This window comes from Dreissena polymorpha, chromosome 3 (genome assembly GCF_020536995.1).
Source record: "Dreissena polymorpha isolate Duluth1 chromosome 3, UMN_Dpol_1.0, whole genome shotgun sequence".
NCBI lineage: Eukaryota > Metazoa > Mollusca > Bivalvia > Myida > Dreissenidae > Dreissena > Dreissena polymorpha.
Genome location: NC_068357.1, coordinates 29,577,836 through 29,599,641, shown reverse-complemented (window position 1 = coordinate 29,599,641; position 21,806 = coordinate 29,577,836). Strand labels below are relative to the sequence as shown.

General features: G+C 34.4%; 1 long non-coding RNA gene across 1 annotated transcript; it reads left to right on the top strand.

Moving 5' to 3' along the window:
• Window positions 1-789: 789 nt before the first annotated feature.
• LOC127873141 (uncharacterized) lies at window positions 790-4,804 on the top strand. Its single transcript, XR_008045995.1, has 3 exons — window positions 790-862; window positions 2,367-2,602; window positions 3,291-4,804. It is a non-coding gene; the product is annotated as an uncharacterized LOC127873141 (long non-coding RNA).
• Window positions 4,805-21,806: the final 17,002 nt, after the last annotated feature.

Here is a 21,806-nt window from a genome sequence, read left to right as displayed (position 1 = left end):
ATTCAATCGCTTTGCGTTGCAACGCTTTATAATTTTCAGGCTTTTAAATCGTCAAAAGATGCATATAATGGCTATTTTAGAGCATGGTAAATGTTCAGTATTACTGTTTCCTTGCAAATATCATAACTAAAACCAAAATATGCGAATCTGAAACATTGTTTTTAAATTTTCTCAATTTACCAAAACGTGAAAATTTAAAATTAACTTAATGCCATAGTCCAAATAATTAGACGTAATCTACCGATGTATACATGTATCGACCTCATATTTATAGGATAGCTGAAATTATTCGCGTTCAGAATAAATCTGAGCCAATAGTCTGCCAAAGCAGAAATCATCAAAAGACTCTATTGGCGTTATTGCGGCAATTTATATTGCTTACATGAAGTACTCAATGTCAATACTGGAAACTTTCCATTTAAACAAGTGTAATTATATTGTGGGAATTCACAGATTTACATTTAATATTATTTAAAGAATGTAATCTTGAAACAGACGAGCTACAAACAACACGTTTTAATGTTTCTTCTTTACGTCAGGTTTGAAACCGTGGGGCCGCCATCTTGTTTTTAAAAGTAGTTCCAAATCCAATATGACGGCCGCCTTCGTACATCAGAGAGACGGTGTGGTGTAGCCCACTGTCCGATGCGTTCAGATTGCAAATACACGATCGCCTTTATGGCGGAATTGTCCGAGGAGTCCCGATTGACTGAATTCATACACGACGGAGAACCAGAGTTGTCGGTCATTTACGGTAGTTTTCGTAAAAGGTTAATATTTAGAACGGTTTTGTATTATATATCTACCAGATAAATTACTCTACTGCGTCATTTCGAACGTATTTTCCACTGTTCTTATTCAGGTAAAGGTTACTTTTTTAGTGTACTTGTTTATTAGGTAAATTGCATACGATTGTAATCCCCATTTCGAACGTTGAGTTGTCATTTGGTTTGTGATTAAGGTCTATTTGAAGTTAATGGACGTAATCTTGTTTTCATTTGTAACACAGGCAGCAAAATCATAAATTTCCCCCCCCCCCCCTGGGGACCCTACCCCCCCCCCCCCCCTCCCCTCCGAGCTTACCCCATGGGTTCCAGATTGTTAAATGTACACCTATTGTGTATGGTTTGACTTTTCAACAACGAATATTGACAAAAATACACAGTTTGAAAAAATAACCCTCGTATAGGTTTTATATATACATAGGTGTATATATAAAACCTATACGAGGGGGGGAGGGGGGTGGGTAGGGGGAGCAAATTTATGATTCTGCTGCTTGTGATTTGTAAACACGTTAAACGTCCCATAGTATTGTTGTAACGAAAGTGGTTTACGATGATCAAAACGTCTAACTGTTGGCTTGTTTGAATTTAACTATTAGTTTCATTATGTTACCATCGCATATCTTCGTAACACTGTCAATTATCTAATCACATCGGTTGATACCTAGGTTGGTAAAATTGTATCTTATTCAAATGATTCTTTTTAATTGTTTTTTACTAGTTTATCCCCAATACGGCATGGAAATTCATACAAAGAGCTAGTTAAAATGAAAGCAATGTGAGAAAATAAGTATGCACAGTTACCTCATTTACGAACAAAAATAATTATGTTTTCTGGAATTAAATGGTTTCTCTTTTTCATTTCAAATGTTTATATTTCGGATACTGTTTTATACTATTATCAATATATGTTGACAATCTTACACCTGTTTCTGTATATTGGGTACGAGATGACTTTGGATAGGTACCAGTTGACCAAAAACAGGTATAAGTTGACCAAAATGGGTTTGAGTTGATCACAGTATGTGTTGAAAAGTTACCTAATAGGTGTCTTCAAACAGACACTTTTAATGAAGATTTTTCTTGTATAGACTTAAATGGTAGATCAATCTTATTTTTCTTTGCATCTATAATGTGTAGCTCAGTGACCCAGTTAATGTTTACGGTTTGTAACTCAGGGGTCCTGGGTTCGATCCTCACGTGCCGTGCTGATTTTTTTCATGGGAGTTTTCTCTGGCCAGACTGCAGAGCCCTAGCCTAGTACTGGTGAAACCCAGGAAGCATAATTAAGTGAATCTTTGCCTTAATGTAAGCTAAATACACGGGCAAAAACACCATACAAATAAACACATCAAGATGTTAGTACATGTAGGATACTGGGGGGTTGAAGATTTCCCATAAAGATGGTACTTAGATGATCAAAGCAGATAAGATCATATTTCTGTAAGAAATGTATAGAAACTTACATCAGCAAGTGTAATATCTGACTACGTAACAGTTATTATCTCTCGAATCTATGATTATACTACATAATGGTGACTTGTTTTTATAAATAAAAAATAATGTACATGAATACATTTGCAGAGATGAGCCAACAGCAAAGAGCAGCTGCTCTTTTAAGGCAGGCAGCAGATTTGTTGAATGTCAACACATGTGACAGGAGTAGACAATACCAGCACCTGCACCAGTAACCTCTTTCAGTAGCACTATTGCTGCAAAGGCAATTTTTGCACCTGACAGTAAAAGAAGGAGGCATGGACATGCAAAGACAGGAACTGTGGCAGTGTCAGCACTGGACCATTACACCGAGGTGTAATCAGGTAGGCATCACTAAAGAGGCCTGTGCTAGATATTTTGGAACTACAGTCTTTACCACACTAATTCTTTTTTAATGTAAAGATTTCTATTGTTTCATAATATTCATGCATATACATCCTATTTCACTGTGCAAACTTAAAGAAGTCATTTATTATTGGATACTTCCTAATTATTGTTTACAAGACCTTCCTGTACTTTCAATTTGTTCTTCAAACTCCCTACATAATAAATGATTAGGAAAAATGCTTTTAGCAGCTAACTCTAAAAAGGATTATGGAATGAGTTCCATAATTTAGGATATTTCAAACACTTTTGAATTAAAACAAATAATTCCCATGTGTACCCGTCCTTTAACCAATTAGGCAAAGACATCGCTGCAATACAGAAAATCAGATTCCACAACACGGCCCTTATAAGTACTGTATACAAATTAACATGTGTATCAAGTTAAGTCAGGTTCAAACTGCACATGTTATACCGGTAACTCTGGTGGTATCAGTTATAAAATTAAAATGTTTTTTCCAGTAAAATCCCAGGTAAATAACTATACTAAGTTATCAGTTATACAATTGCATATACTTAACGTTTCTTAATAAGGCCTAAGCTCTTGCATAAATCAAGCTAAATATTAAATGATTTCAACCTTAACAAGACAAATGTGTTGCATGCACTTCCCTACTGTAAATGCAGGTTCCTGGTTACAACTAATGACCACCTGTTGAAGGAGCTAGACGTTACCGGGGAGAGACACCAGCACAAAGGTGAATCAGATTAACTGGAGCTACAAGCAGCTTAAGAAAAAGCTTCAGGGACCAGTCTAAATGTTCTGATTATGATAATAGTGTGTGATGTGTTTTATTGCTAAGAATTTTGGCTACTCGGTATCCAATATCTAAAGTGGTATTTTATTTAGATTTAGAAAACAATAAGGCCAATCTTAATAAGAAATATTCTGCTGGAACATATTGAACTGTATATTTAATCATGCAGCAATATGTTGTTTGCCATTTGATCATTTGGCATGCTTAAGCTCAACATACTATTAGAGAAATTGATTTATTTCACATTATTTTACTTATCTTGCAATGATTTTACAAGCATCATTTTCACACATCATTTAGATTGGTAAGCAGATATGTTCTTGCTAGATTTCAATGGTGTAGTTTTTTAGTAAAAATGTCTTGCCTTTCTATTTTGTTGTGCTGACATTTAGACATTAGTTTGAATTTGTTTGCAGTGAACAGCCTAGGTTAAGTAGACCTGGTACATGTATTCAATCAAATTGAGCCGCGTTCTGGAGAAATAGGCTTTATGCATGTGTGTGAAATGTCGTCCCAGATTAGCTTATGTGGTCCACACATGCTTATCTGGGACAACACTTTCGGCCTAGACTGGATTTTCATTTTCAAAATACTTCCTTTGAACGAAAAATCTCATAAAACCAGAAAGTGTCTTCCCTGATTAGCCTGTGCGGACCGTACAAGTTAATCTGCGACAACACCTAAGGAACATGTATTAAACCCCATTTTCCCAGAGCAAGGGTCAATTGTATTTATTTCCTTTCAATATTTACATGCCCTTTATTTTAGGATCATACAGATTCTAAATGCCTATTCATTGTAGGCTGAATATTCAGGTATAACCAAAAAGTGACATAAGATCTTTGTTAAGACAGGGCCCTGAATTCTAGCATTTAATGAGGTTATGTGCTTTTCCACACTTATTCTGTGTCTTTTATAAGTAAAAGGTGAACACTAGCAACAATATAATTTGCTACCAAAAATGTTTTCCATATATATTACTTCTTTTACATGAAAGAAGTTAACATGTGTAAAAAAAGTTTGGCAAACAAAATGATGGGTATTAATTTCTTTGTGATTTTATGCATTTATTTTACACAAATTATAAAACCATGATGAAGTATATGTAATTAACAAATATAAATCAGTTTATTTATTGTTCATCCAGGCATATACATATAACCAGACAGTAGTGCAATCTCACATGTATATGTAGGTTTTTTAACTTATATTGCACCAGTGTATAGATTGTTTTGAAAACAATTGTATGCTCATGTTAAAGTTGCATATGTCTAGTCATAAGCAGTATGTGTGGGATACACTAGCAACAGGACAAGGGTGATCATTTTGTTTTCAGATGATGTTTATTTAATGTGTGTTTCATCCTTAAATTTATTTAACCAGTATGCCATGGCATACATATATTTCCTAATAAAATTTAAAAAAAGGTTATTCAGTATTTAGATTATTTTGACACGCTATTTCATCATGGATGGCTTCATCCACAGTCATTACAAGACACACCGCAACAACATAATTGAGCCAAGGTCTGGGAAAATGGGTCTTAATGCATGTGTGTCATGTGTTAATCAGGGCAAATCAGCAATGACATTTAACCTAAATTGAATTGTTCGATAAAAAAAGTTTCTGGCGGAAAGTGTTGTCCCTGATAAGCCTGTGCTGACGGTACAGGCTAATCTGAGAAAACATTTTGAGCACATGCATTGAGTCCAATTTTCCCAGAGCCAGACTCAAATGTTAATGCAATGCACTATTAAAAATATATCCCATGAAGAGCAGTAACAGTGGTTTGTAATTTATTGAAAATCTCATAATTGTTCAAATAAAAAAGATTTATTCATAATTTACAACAAGATGCAATCATCTTTCCAAAACAACAACACAATTGGCATTTCTTGTAAACTTTAAAAGGCTATTCACACTATATGATAAATTAAACTGGAATTTATTATAAACAATACATACTAAAGAAGCACATACAGTTTTCACTATTCTATTCATAGCAATTCATATTGATTTCAACAACAACTACCATAAACAACATTCCCATTTGCATCTTTTAAAAGGAACAAGTATTTTAAATGCTATTTCAAAACACAACCTATCATGGAAACAAAATGTTGACTTTTGAAGAGGCACTGTCGTATAAAGCTCTTTCTTAAAATGAACGTTTTTTAGTAATCAAGATAGAAAATTACAGTACCTCTTCGACTCCTTCAAAAAATATATTGGTACATACAAAATAAACACTAACGCATACTGATGTAACAACCGGTGACATGCAGTCTGATTTCTGGTTATCTGCTGAAACACCCTTTATACAGTGTGAAAATTACATAAAAATATTATTTTATCAAAGACATTTCTGACTGAACAAAAGCTTTTTATAACAAACAAGAGCTGTGTTCGTGAAACACAATGTCCCCTACTGCGTCGCTTTGAAGCCATATATTTGACCTTGAAGGATTACCTTGACCTTTCACCACTCAAAATGTGCAGCTCCATGAGATACGCATGCATGCCAAATATGGAGTTGCTATCTTCAATATTGCAAAATTTGGCCTTGACGTTGAAGGATGACATTGACCATTACCACTCAAAATGTGCAGCTCCGTGAGATACGCATGCATGCCAAATATCGAGTTGCTATCTTCAATATTGCAAATTTGACCTTGACCTTGAAGGATGACCATGACTTTTCATCACTCAAAATGTGCAGCTCCATGAGATACACACGCATGCCAAATATTAAGTTGCTATCTTCTTTATTGCAAAAGTTTGACCTTTAACCTTGACCTTGATGGATGACCTTGACTTTGACCTTTCACCATTCAAAATGTGCAGCTCCATGAGATACGCATGCATGCCACAAATCAGCTGTTATCTTCAATATTGCAAAATTTGACCTTGAACTTTCACCACTCAAAATATGCAGCTCTATGAGATACACATGCATGCCAACTATCAAGTTGCTATCTTCAATATTGTAAAATTTGATCTTTGGCCTTGAAAGCTAACCTTGACCTTCACCTTTCACCACTCAAAATGTGCAGCGTCAAATATCAAGTTGCTATCTTCAATATTGAAAAAGTTATGGCCAATTTTAAAGTTTTCAGACGGACAGACAGACGCCATATATTTGAAATTTGACCTTGAAGGATGATCTTGAGCTCCACCTACCTTGCCACCCTACCGGGGTCATAAAAACATATTCCACCAGGTAAATATCAACAATTATGTAAGTTATATCTAAGAAAAGGTTGTTGTTGTTTTGTTTTGTTTTACAAAATCATTACCTCAAGTGTAAAAAATCTTGTATAATCTATAAAAAAAATCATTTTAAAATCATTTTTCAAATTTCTTGAATCATTCACAATAGTTTTCTAATAAATGTTCATTCATGTTTTTCCATGATTTTTAGTATATACATTTAGGAAATAATAATAGTACATAATGATGTTATTTATTATGTCCTTTGCTTGTTCTAATCGAGCAATAATTTAAAAGCAGACGAGATGTCTTTTCCACCAAACCCGTGATTAGTCATGATGCGGTAAATCTGTTGAGAAAGAGACCCATATGGTGTCGGTCACTTCACTGCCATCACTTCGTTTTGAGCAAGACCCAGGTCCTTCAATGTTGAACTTTAATGTTTATGAGCCTTGTCGTGCGAATGGATATTAGAATCTAACTTCAACAGATGCGACCTGAAAAAACTGCAGACCAGCCTGTGCATCTGCCTACCTGTCTGCCATAAAGTCACGTAATGTTTCGTGGTCTCATAAGGGGACATTATGACTCCTTATCAGAGTGTACGGATGGCAGAGGCATATCTGCAGCACCTCGCTGATATGTCCTAAGACCCATTTTGCATGAGCTTCTGAAGTAAATTTCTCCTTAAGACAATTTTTGTGATCAAAATCTCTAAGATAACAAGCTGGTATATATTGTTTATATTTTGTTTGAAATGTGGTAGAATATACTATTAAAGTGAAAATAAACCAAAAAACTACAAGAAAATTTTAAATCAGCTGCACTAATAGTAGAGGAATCGTTCGTGTAATGATTAAGGGCTAGTCTATAGATGCATTTTAACATTATTGTTTTCACTAGAATAGCTGGATGCGGATGTTCTGATTATTGCAGTGGTATATTAGATGCTTACTTAGGTGATCCTCACTCAATGCCGTATTGCCATGTCAAAACCTCATAAATTTAAAAGTGATTGCTTGATGGAGCCCCCTAAACGACACCAGGGCCTTGGTTTAACATTTTGGAAGATCATCATCGCCCTGGATGCATGTTCAGAACCTTGGCAAGCAACATTGGACACAGCCGGAACTGCAATAACACAGAAGGCATATGGATTTTTAAAGGTATTCACACTTACGCATGAACATGAATATATATATATATATATATATATATATATATATATATATATATATATATATATATATATATATATATATATATATATATATATGTCTATATATATATTCATGTTCATTATATATATATAATTTACTCATCTCTTCAATGTCTTTCATTCATGTTAAAGGGACAAAGAAACAATACTTGACAATAATTCACTTTATGCACTTGTTCAAATTTAAACATGTGGCATAGAACCTCATTTTTATGCCCCAGGATCGAATGATCGGGGGTGTATTGTTTTTAGCCTGTCCGTCTGTCTGTCAGGTCTGTCAATACTAAATAAACTGTACGCTGAAGTACATTTAACAATCTGGAACCCATGGGGTAAGCTCGGAGGGGGGGGGGGGGGGGGGGGGGGGTAGGGTCCTCGGGGGGGGGCAAATTTATGATACTGCTGCCTGTGTCTTTAGCTAGTTACAACAGAGACACGTTAAGCTTTTAATTTCCTGTTATAGCGTAAATAAATCACAAAAAAAAGAACTTACCTGGCCATCATTTTTCTCAAAGCGTTGCATCATTTTTCTCAAAGCGTTTACAAAAAAACAGCAATAAGGTGTCGATAGTGGGAATCCAAGCAAAACAATAGGCATTATGTCGACGGGCAAGTTTTTTACTCTATCACCGCTTTTAACGAAGGATTCAAGAAATAGTCGATGTATCACGGTTGATACCGGAGATTTTGATTTTGATGTTAAGAGTGATCTCCCGGCAATAGTAATTTACGCTGCAATTTGCGCTGGAATTAGGTTTTTTAATACTGGGTACCCTTTCGGATTGTGAACTTTTCATAATGGCGGTGTATTCAAAACCGAAGACTAATTCTTAATCAAAGATGCAATCGACTTAAAAAGTAACATAGATCCACAAAGATATTAACAGCTTGTTAAATTTAGTAGCAACATAGTCAAATGCACATAGTTAAACAAAGAACGCCGTAAGAATAAGCATTAATACAAATTCCAAAAGTTCAACTGCAGTTGCCAATAACACACACAAAGTAAAGATATATATGAAGTAAATATATACTTATCAACATGCAACATTAAGATGAAATGTTTGCATAGCAAATGTAACTAGGCAACATGCAAAGACCATGTATCAGAAAGCGTATGACAGTAGTTAAAATGAGAATGTCATGTAACATCATGCATGGACTGGCGGATATTCCCTTCCATACATTATAGCTTTCAAATAAAGTACTCGGAACGGTGGCGAAATTTCCAATATTTCTCTTACCATACCAGCTCGCAATTGCCAACCGAGCGTTTCTCCAATATTGTTTGAAGTGAGAAACAAGCAGGAGATGATGATTGCCATCCTGATGCGGATGGTCATATGGTTTTAACCGGAAGGAAAAATGTGGAATCTCGAGAGCAGTGTTTAAAATACTGGAAATTTAAATAACTACAGGAAGATTATTGAGGTATGTTTGAAGTATTGTTTTATATTTTAACAACTTCTTAAGTTTTAATAACAAAGTAATTATTTGACCTTTTAAAAAGCTATAAAAACAAGTATTCCCTAAACACTATTTATTGGCCGCCTTGTAAATGAAATATTGGCTGTACTTAAACGATATACATAGATATGTTTTTATATAAATTATTTCTGATTGCAATATATATGGTTGAAGAAGTAAATGATGTTCAGTATATAGTTTAAGTTAATATATTTAACAAACAAATATGATTGAGTACGTATGTTTTTTAGTTGCCTAAATTCATCATATATACTTCATATTCAAATAAGAACATATACATTTACTTGAGCGAATAGAGTATGTATGTAATAAATATTTAACAGGCAAGTATTTTAGTTTTTTCAGAATACATGTGAAATACACAATATATTCACTAAATATGTTACAATTTACATTTTTTTATTAAAGTAGATCTATTAATAATGTATAGTTCTGTATTTCACTTGTCACGTAGTTCGAAGGATGACAATTCATACACTAGTCCGATAAAATGTTGATAACGATTTTATTCTGCTTATTAACAAGTGATCTAAATGGTCCAATAAATAAGATAAATTCAGTAACATTTGGGATCGTACAATTTTTTAAAGTCTTATAATAGAAATAACTGCGGGCGGCCAGTCATTTTCGTGTTCGAAGTCAAAACTTATCTACACAACCAATGTTGATTTCCTAACCATTTTTATCTTATAATATGAAGACTGTCGTCACCTCGATCGTTATTATGTATACATGAATGCATGTTTGGTGACTTTCACAGGTGAATATAAGATTGTATCAATAAATTTAATTCTGTTATTTAATACAAGTTGAAACTCAACTATGAAAGGCTTATTTATGCAACCTTAACGGCTTTGTTGAGTGAAGTCTAATATTGTTACATTTACCCCTGATAGACATCTGTTCACTTTATCATATGTTTACTTTCGTCATTCGATACTGTCCTACATATCTTAAATTCGTATGATATACATATACCTATTACGCTACACACTTGCCGCTTTAAAACATGTGATTTGAAAGAAAAAATAGCATATATGCTGTATTAACTTGGCATACATCGTAAAAACAATTCAAAGAGTTGCCAAGAATGATCACAGGAACACGCTCTTCTAAAAAAGAGAAAGCCACTTCTCACACTAACGAATTCATTTAACGGAGTGTTGCACATTTGGTTAATCGATTACCTTGGCGGAATTTGTGTTTAAATGTTTAAAATATAACAAAATGCTAACGTTAGCGGAATACTTGATAAACGCTGGTGACAAACGATTTGCATTGTACGTGACAGTGAAGTGTGTTGCGAAATTAAAACTAAATATTGTCCTTCAAATGCGATTAAAAGCATAATTTGCGAACTTCAGGTTCATGGTGCGCGTGTTATTATTTGCTTCCGAAAACGCCCGAAGCGAATCGCTTTCTTACCGCCTCTATCAAGCGATTATAGATTTGGACAAATGTTGCGTCATGGCAAAACTTGGGCAAACTTAGGTTTTCCTCGCAATCGTTTCTCACAATATTCTTCTTTTAAGGCTGTGTTTTTTAAGCTTATATGTAAGCCTTTGTATCCCCTAAGTTTCAAGCTCTCGTCCATTTTTCAGTAACCAGGTAACCTCGTCTATCATTCATATTAAACTATGCTTTTTGTATTGCGCGTTAAATTCTTCCCATTGGTTTGTGAGAATGCAGCAAGAGCTTTATTATTGAGTTGCGTTCTGGGACACCGGGCTTTATGCATACGCGGAAATGAAAGTGTGGTAATAACAGGCTGTAAAGGACGATTTTTATCGTTTAAAATTTTTGTTAAGAAGAAACTTCCTTTAAATACAAAAGTCCGTTAAAGCGGAAGGCATCGTCCCATATTAACATGTCTGGACTGCAGTGGCTATTCTCCGACGACATTTGAAGCGCATACATTGAGCCCAGATTTACCACAGCGAGGCTCATATTGGATTGTATGCAGTTCATGTTTTTGTAAGACGTTCCTGCAACTCCAGAAAACAAAAAAATCTAAAAACTCCAAACGAATCAACATCATAAATTAATGTTATGCTAATTTCAAGTATTACCTAGAATCGTTAAGCTAATCCAAAATGCATTTCCTAAACAAACCAATCCTTTACGAATCAATGGATCAGAATTCTTGCCTCTCTGGTCAGGACCGAATTCCATATTGTTTTTGCATGTGCATACTGACGTTTAAAGCGCCATATATAACAAAGAAACGTATACTTTTATACAGGAAATACAGAATCGACAATAGGACTAACACACTATTTTAATCATTATATCATGAAACATAAATTGCAGGCAGCATCACAATCATAAAGGTTTCGCTCCGTAAGGGACTTGCTGACAGGTTATTTCACAATTTAAGCTATGGAATGTGATGCTATAAGCTCAAAAGCACAATTGATAAACATTTTATGATGTTGTTGCTGGAGTATAAAGAAGTAGCAAAGCGTGAGTGATAATTTTAGACGATGATCTTAAAGCTACATTTTCAAGGTGTTTCCCTCCCATGAGTTATGGCGAGCCTTCTCGATCATTTTATCGTTTACTACTAATGCAGTCGATTCCAGGATCTTCTCTTCTGAGCTCTACCATGGGCTGATCGTGAATGCAATAATGGCAACGTAACACTTGATTCAGTTTAGATGTGAAACCATCTGGATCCTCTTCTTTACCGAAATCGGCATCAACAAAACTGGTAGATGTAAAAATGATTACATACAATTGTGTGCCAACAATTGTCCCATAATCTTACACCAAACCATGAACATGATATAGAAATATTAAATAAAATAATTAACTATCATTAAATAGTAAATCAATCAAGCGCTGATTCCGACATATTTGGAGGCAATTCTTGCCGAATTTAAATATTGCGTTTATAAGTCGTTTATGTATGACAAATGTTCATATATTAGTGTTCATGTCTTTCTTACTTACATGTTTGAAATTGTTTTTGTGCATCAAAAATATTTCCATTGTAAAACTCTAATTTAGTTTATGTTCTGGCACCATGGTTTTGACTTGTATTCTTGTTTTTTTTTGTTCATGAACGTTTTACCTGTTTTTAAAAAACCAATAAAAACATCGTATATACTCGCTAAAAAAGAAGCTAGAAATCACATTACTGTTCCATAGCAGCAAAATACTGAAACTTCGGGGACGTTATTGTTTTCCATTTCGAGGAAGAAATAACATATAATTGTAATGAAAACCTGGTTTTTGTTTCTTAAATTTTAAATATCTTTTCAAATTAAATAGCTTGTAAACTGTTACAGAAAAATTGTGTGCATTTTGTTTTGCCACAATTAGCCTATTTTAATTATCCTTCATAATGATCCATATGCAGGCGCATGTCGTTTGTTATCTAAACTTCAACCAATAATGGGATATTCTCGATAAGTATGCAATTAAATTATGTATGGGTATGTCTTGGAAAGACAGGGTTTTCATGGTGACATATGTAATGATATATTACACAGAATGATAAACATATAAACGGCACTAGGATATCTATATGAACACTAAACGGTCTATGAGTATTGACATTAAATTTGAAGATATAAATATACAGATGTATTTAACATTTCAAGAGATTGATTGCTCGAAATAAGGAACTGTTTGTGTTGAAATTGATCATGATTCAAACGATGCACACAATGTATTGTCTATAATTTTGACTTTTGCTCTGAGTGTGTGTGTAGAGCCTTCAAAAACGTATACAACACAAATGCCAGCATGCTTTCCGATCAAATAAAACGATATTTAACAGTTTGTCATAAAATTGACTTAAATTCAATACAAACAAATTTGTAATCAAGTGACGCTAAAATCGACAATGAAATAATAAAATAAGAAAGTTATTAGGCAACTTTGGACAATCAAATAAATATTTTTTTCATGGCGTATACGGTTCTTCTCTAGTTTTGCATAATTTAGATCATCAATTAATCAACAGGCATTTATAGCGCGTGTGTTAGGATATTAGAAAATTTAAGGGGATCATGTTATGTGCCATTATGAATAAAAGATTTCATCTGGAGTTTTCGGAAATTGGTTAAAGTCCTGAAGTATTCAATCTTATATTTTTCCAATTATCAACACAAATGGAAGGAATGTATATAAATCCAATTAAAAAAATAATAAAATAATACAGTAAATAAAGTATCCCATCTTGAAAGAATTTAACAACGTTTGTTGCATACATCTCATCCAAAACTAATTGAACACAATGGTATTTTCGGTTCTGTATGTCAGGCTTATGAAATACCGCCTTCAATATAGCCTATGGTGTTTTATTGTAAATATAATGTTTGCATTTTGTCATAGCATTCAAGTGAACGTTTTACGTTTTATTTCATTGACCGAAAACAGTTTGTTAACACTGGAGTAGTAGAAGTAGTAGTAGTAGTAGTAGTAGTAGTAGTAGTAGTAGTAGTAGTAGTAGTAGTAGTAGTAGTAGTAGTAGTAGTAGTAGTAGTAGTAGTAGTAGTAGTAGTAGTAGTAGTAGTAGTAGTAGTAGTAGTAGTAGTAGTAGTAGTAGTAGTAGTAGTAGTAGTAGTAGTAGTAGCAGTAGTAGAAGTAATAGTAGTAGTAGTAGTAGTAGTAGAAGTAGTAGTAGTAGTAGTAGTAGTAGTAGTAGTAGTAGTAGTAGTAGTAGTAGTAGTAGTAGTAGAAGAAGTAGTAGTAGTAGTAGTAGTAGTAGTAGTAGTAGTAGTAGTAGTAGTAGTAGTAGTAGTAGTAGTAGTAGTAGTAGTAGTAGTAGTAGAAGTATTAGTAGTAGTAGTAGTAGTAGTAGTAGTAGTAGTAGTAGTAGTAGTAGTAGTAGTAGTAGTAGTAGAAGTAATAGTAGTAGTAGTAGTAGAAGTAGAAGTAGTAGAAGTAGTAGTGGTTGTTGTTGTAGTAATAGTAGTAGTAGTAGTAGTAGTAGTAGTAGTAGTAGTAGTAGTAGTAGTAGTAGTGGTAGTAGTAGTAGTAGTAGTAGTAGTAGTAGTAGTAGTAGTAGTAGTAGTAGTAGTAGTAGTAGTAAAAGTAGACATAGCAGTAGCAGTAGTAATAGTAGTAGTAGTAGAAGTAGTAGTAGTAGTAGTAGTAGTAGTAGTAGTAGCAGTAGTAGTAGTAGTAGTAGTAGTAGTAGTAGTAGTAGTAGTAGTAGTAGTAGTAGTAGTAGTAGTAGTAGTAGCAGTAGTAGTAGTAGAAGTAGTAGTAGTAGTAGTAGTAGTAGTAGTAGTAGTAGTAGTAGTAGTAGTAGTAGTAGTAGTAGTAGTAGTGGTAGTAGTAGTAGTAGTAATAGTAGTAGTAGAAGTAGTAGTAGTATTATGAAATCATGAGAGATCGAAACGAGGATATTGCATTGTAAATGATTGAAAACAAAGTCATCTAAAACTAGAAAGCCAAAACCTTTTGTATAACACTTATCAGTTTTAGTAAAAGATGATACAAACAGTATATTAATGTTTACATTGTATACAATTACACATCAAGTAGTCGTAATGGTTGTTGTTTTTGCTTTACTAAGAGTAAGCCGTCGTAGAAGTTGACTTAAATATTATTGCATAAATTTCTTAATAAAAAGTATAATACAACACGTAATTACAAAAGGTTTGGAATATATAATATAAATACTACTTAATGTAAATAGTGCACGAAATGAGAAATAATTACTTTGATTTTAAGACTACACATACCAAGTGTATGACGTTTTGATGATAAAGTCGTCCATAGTTAATTAACTTTTCATTAGTATATGTTAATTACAGCAAATAAAAAGAAATCATACTGATGAATGCATGAAGTGCCGGCTTAAAACTTTGTACTTCGTATAATAAAATGCTCAAATGCAAAAAATAGAGTAATGTATTGTTAATTATCATTTTCCCTTTCTTGTAAATCTGCACTTAATGTTCTTAAAAATAAATAATACAATCACTTGATGCATCCTTTTATGAAGTCTGTTGTTTACAGCTTGATATTGAAAAAGTTTACCGCAATTATATCCTGTATTTTATATTCATCTAAGTACATGTACTTAATATTGTTAATTCGGTAAATTCAACTATAACTAAACTTTGACTTCTTTAATTTGGTTAATTTTCATATTAATTTTGATGTAATGCAGTAGTTTGCTAATTTTAAAAAACTACTTATTATTCAGTGAATACCCCATACCGTTTATGTTCTTCTCGATATCGGTATTTATATTAGCCTCGATTTGGGAAACCTGGACTAAATACATGTGCGTACAGTGTCGCGATCTGAGAAAATGTGGCTTAATGCTCGTGCTTAAAGTGTCCTACCAGATTAGCCTGTACAGTCCGCACAGGCTAATCAAGGACAACACTTTACGCCTACATTGTTTTATTGTTTAGAAGAGCACTCATTTTTACTGAAAAAAACCATCCTGGCGGAAAGTCTCGTCGTTCATTAGCCTGTTCGGACAACACAGGCTAATCTGGTAGGACACTTTAAGCACAAGCATTAAGCCACGTTTTCTCAGATCGCGACTCATACAAATGTTCTCTTTCACGCAGTTTTGTTCTATAGTTCACTATTGGGTAATTAAAGCATTACGTTTCATAAAACATCACTGAATCTGAAAATAAATGTCAAAGGCATGTAAGTAAATTTTATGTAGAGCTTAAACATTGTGAAATAAAATACCTTAAGCTGGTGTTTCATTTCATATTACCGGTAACTTTTTTCATGTTGTTAAAAGCAATTGTGGAAAATCAGAAGCATTTAAAATTTTGTAACAATGAGAAAATGCATTATTATTGCAATTATGTGCATACATTTTTTATCCAACACGCGACATGATTTGAAGAATGTGTTGTAGTTTTGGAATTTCCATGTCATGTGATCATGTGATTTTGTATGGTATGTCATTTATTATTATGCTTATAGTTATAGACAGATAAAAAGATTCATTCGGCATATACATGTCAAATAATAACATAAACAATTAATCACATTTTTGCATATAAACAAGATAAATTTAATTTTTTTAAAACAAACACATATACTGAGCACTAAAATATCACATATCAAATTGAAATAATTACAATACCTTAATACAATTTCTCAGATGCTTAAAACAAAATTAGAATAGAACAAACACATATATTTAGCATCACAGAATTAAAATTGACTCAATAAGGTAAACATTTGAGATACATTTACATACCTTAATAAAATTTACAATTTTCACAAAGAAGTTTAAACCAAATTCAGCTCAGCTTAAGACAATCACATACATTGAACACAAAAATATCACAGATTAAATTGACTTCATATGGTATACAATTATAGGTACATTTAAATTAGACTGTATACTTATAGTTTATTTTAGTCTGATATAAGGACATGTACTGCCAGGGAAGCCCTTGAATGTCTTGCAACTTATTTCCAAAGGGGTCCTTTACATTTCTGCTTCATACAGCACATAAACTATATAGCAGCTAGCTATAGTCATATTATGTTAAATGGATATTTAATTATTTTATACTTTAGTTAGCATATCTAAAATGTACAAAATGTATATATGCGTTCAACAATTTGAGCGAGCACATGATTATTCAAACTCGTTACTTAACAAAGACATGGGATATCTTAATACTTAAAAGAAACAACACCGTCTGCCATGCTCAATCCCTAAAGGTACTTGTTAAGAAAATGTTTTTGACTTCTTTTTTTAATTTAAAGTGACTATTTATACATTGAATAGATTCTGGAAGAGCATTCCAGGTTAACACACCATTATAATAAAAAGTTGAAGCTGTCGCGGATTTTATGACAGGAACATAGAAATTACATTTGCTCTTTCTTGTGCAGTAGCTATGAACATCAGATTTCTTAATAAAGTTTTCTTTCATATACACTGGACATTTGTCATAAAAAAATTATGTACATGATTTAGACTCAGTTGTTTCACTCTATCATTAAGTTTTAATATTCCTAGTTTGTGAAAATCTCAGCAGGTCAGTGTGGTTCTTGGTGGAACATTTCAAATGAATCGCACTACCTTGTTTTGTGTAATTTGTAATTTAGACTTAAGAGTTTTCCCCAAGTTATTATACCAGGCCAAACAAGCGTAGTCAAATAAGCATTGAATTAGTGCATTACAGAGGGTTTTCCTAGTTTTAAAATCCAGTACACTGTTGTGTCTATACAAGAACTTAAGTCTCGAGTTGACCTTACTGATAATGTCGTTTGCACATTTATTACCTGACAGGGTGTTATCTAGAACATGACCTAAATATTTCACCGATTTTTGAGACTTTATAGATTGATTATTACATATAACTGAGAGATTTTCGATCTTTTTAATTTTACGCTTACTTCCAAAAAGTATAAATTCTGTTTTACCTATATGAAGAGACAACTTGTTGTCAACTAGCCAGTTATTGCAGTTTGCTAATTCACATCATAATTTTTAACTGACATTTGGATCTTGATGTGAGAAAATTATGGCGCTATTATCAGCATATAACAGTAGTTTGCAATCTTTGCTTATACTTATTTCCATGTCATTTACATAGCATAGAAAAAGAGGTCCTAAAATACTACCCTGAGGGACACAACATGTTACTGTTTCCGAATCTGACAAAGTATCATTTACATGCATTGTTTGCTTTCTCCCATTTAAGTATGAGTGAAACCATTATACAGATTGAACCCCCATGGTCTTAAGTTTTTCACACAGTATAGTGTGATCTACTTTGTCGAATGCTTTTTGTAAATCGAGCATGATCATGCCTGTGTATAACCCTTTAGCAGTTTGTGATTTGACGAAATCTGTTAAATGTACCAAACATGATTCAGTTGAGAAAGTTGTTCTAAAACCTGATTGAAACTGATAAATTATATTAAACTCTGCTTCCGCTTCCGGTATAAACAACACGTATTTATAACGCGCTCTGTTATTTTGATGTTTTTTATGTGTTTTGTGTGCTTTAAAGTGGATATGAGATAAGGACACATAATTATGTGCACAAGTGAGTCTTTGATAAGAAACGAGATCCGTGTTTTATTACTTCAATAGACAGCAAAGATCTCATTAACCTGTATAGTTTTCTTTGTTAGCATTTTGAACTTTGAGAGTGCGACAAGTGCTCGTTATCACACGACAAATAATTCGTCACGCTTGACTGCGAATATTAGTGCTTATAACGGTATCTGAGATGGACTCCGTATATTTAACGACGCTCGAGCGTGCCCAATTAGAGGATAGCCCTGGGATGTCAGATTTGTCATTCCTTTTAGACTCGATGGCCTCCGAATTGAACTTAACGGGCATTGTAAAAGAAGACAGATTTCTTAAAGAATATAACCGTTTAGTGTCTTGGTACAGAGATTTACCGGAGGGCATGTTCATATCACGCCTGTTGCGTGAATATAAATACTCGGAGCCCGATTTAGAGGAATCAAGAATGATGTGTTTTGATGCGCTAAAAGCTTATGACGACTTTCCGTTCGGGGTTCAATCTGACCTAAAGAGGAGAGTGACCACTCGGAAAGGCGAGAAACTTTCGGTGAAACTTGCTACAGATATTTACAAACTAGTGTCGGTCATGGAAGGGGAAGACTATTGCGACATCCGGGAGCTTATCAGCCTCAGCAAATCAAGACCCTCACAGGGCAAGACACCTAAGAAAACAATCACTGGAGCTGATGTGTCATGTTTCATGACTTCCGGTGAAGTCTTACTATTGACAGACAATGTTACGGCCCTTCAAACCGATGTTCTCAACATGAAACAAATGTTACATGCTGCAGAAAAAATACGCTCTGACCAAATGAAAACTTTCACCAACTCGCTTCAAGTGATAAAATGTGACCTACTTGAATGTAAACAGTTTATGTCTAATTGCTTGAACAATTTCAACCTCAGTGTGAATGATCTGAAACTTACGGTACAACCTCTCGAATCAGCTATTTGAGCTGTTTCCCGGCGAGTTTCAAGCACGGAGAACAATCTATATAGGACGAATGTCTCTGCTATCACAGCGGCTGTGCAACCACTTGAGGCAAGGCAAAATATTCCCCCATGTAAGCAAAATTCGGCCGAGAAAGCTAACTTGTCGCCACTTAGTAACTCCGGGGAAAGCCAGCACCCCAGGAGACCAACGTCACCACCTAATGCGGTCATCATTTCGGCGTGTGACGAGGCTGCGCCAACCTACTCTCCACCAAACCAAGAACCGGAAGTGGACTCAGAGTGGCCACCATTGTGTAGCCCAGGCGGTATTCACCACTCTGTTGGTACAAAGTCACCTACTGACGTTATTATAGTTCCGGATTCAGGCCATGCATCCAAACGGACCAGCACTTCCGGTGTCAGTTATGGACTCATCACACCTACGGGCGCTTTACCCGTATCTCATTGGCATTGAGAAAACAACGAGATGACAACCACCGACCCGGGACAACCCGAAGAACCCGCGATCTACCCCCACGCGTCAAGTGCTCCAACAAGCATGTCGGCTTCGAATCACGTGACTCCATGTGGTCGAAGCGTTACTACGATGTAAATCGCTCTGACTCTTCTGCGGTCGAATCTGAATCAGTGAATATTGACTAATATCATCATCTTGTGTCATATCATATCAGCTATTTGTCATGGAAATGTTTGTATTACTTTGCAATATAACGCTCTTATTGATAATTATGAAACTCATGACATGGAATGTAACGGGGCTGATTTCAAGCTCCTCATATTAGTGTGACTCTTTAAATACTCATAATATTGACTTCTGTGGTATATCAGAACATTTTCTGTATCCACATAATATGCATTTTATTGATTCTTTGTCATCTGATTACCGCTCGCACTGCGTTTGTGACTGTGCGCTCCTAGTCCCAGGCGCGCGGAGGGTAGGAACTGGGGGCGTGGCGCTGATGTGGCACAAACGATGGGACAGCAGTGTGGTTCCTCTTCCCATTGATGATGACAGGATAGTCGGGGTCCAATTTCAGACATCACCGGGACAATTCATTTTCATATTTCAGGTATATTTGCCGTGTGTCAATCACTCAGCTGATATATTTAGAAACTATATTGATAAATTGTATGACATATGGAACTCTTACACGATCAATGGAACTGTATTATTGCTTGGTGACTTTAACGCAAAGTATGATGCTCAAAGTCCGCGATCTAGAGACTCACTTCTGTATAGGTTTTTTGCAGATAATAATATTGTCCCAGTAAATAAAACTAACAAATGCAGTGGGGCCAGTGCAACATATGTATCATATGATGGCAATTGTCAGTCGATTATTGACTTTGTTTGTGTGACTGTTGAAATATTTGACTCTGTAAGTAATTGTATTGTTATAGATGATGATTGTATGAATGTCTCCAGACATAGACCTATCATTATTTGCTCGATCGATGTACTCACTCGTAAAACTGATGCATGTGATAATACGATAATGTCTGTTAATTGGCGTAAATGCAATGACACTCACTTTAAGGTTCATGGGGGGGGGGATACAATTCATTAAAACTTCGCTTTGGTTTTTCTTCATTCAATGTGGTACAATATGGTCAAACTATATATCATTTTAAAGCTTAAGACGGATAGAATAACATAAACACATTTTTGACATTCAATATTTGTGTGCTTTATTCACATTTTTACACTAATTTACAAAATCTTAATCTAAAGTTAGGAAGGATATGCACTACCTTAAGTTGAATAAATACAAAGCTATATACATATATGTAGTGTTTCATCTACAGAATACACTAGTTAGCACCATTAAAGGAACTCCATTAAAGGAACAAACACCATTGAAGGTTATACTGGTTTTATTTACATCCGTACTCGTCAAGCATACAAAACAGTCTGTCTCTGAACATGCTATCAAAGAGGCATTCATGCTGAAGGCGTGTCCTGCAAGTAGGCGTGGCCAATGCAAGCTATACCACAATCCCTCCTTTTTTTCAAACCAAATAATGCATGATCAACAAATACATACTCTAAACATAAACTCATACATTTACAGACAATTCATAATAATAAATTACACCATGCATTTATCAAACATTCTAAACTAAATTTAATCAAAACAAAACATCCCAAATGAAAACATTTTATCAATGAAAATAAAATAGCACGCCGCTTGTACTAGAAATGTTCTAACACAATTCCCTTTTATCGGTAACTTGACAGTAATGAGCGACCACACTGGCTGTTAATCAATTTCCGTTTATAAGCCATTTTACATTCGGAGCATGATACACATGTCAGTTTAATAGAAATCCACTACCATCCGCGGGATAAGCGCCACGTGTGTTGTCTCGAATGAATACCAGTAAATTACATGCCTATTTAGCGGTGCATTTACACCAGTTTGAAATCATTAAATTTCTCGGGCATTTTCCGAACCCTTATCGGTCTGTCTTTACCCGCAGATGATACATTAATTTGACAATGTTCACTTTAGAATTGT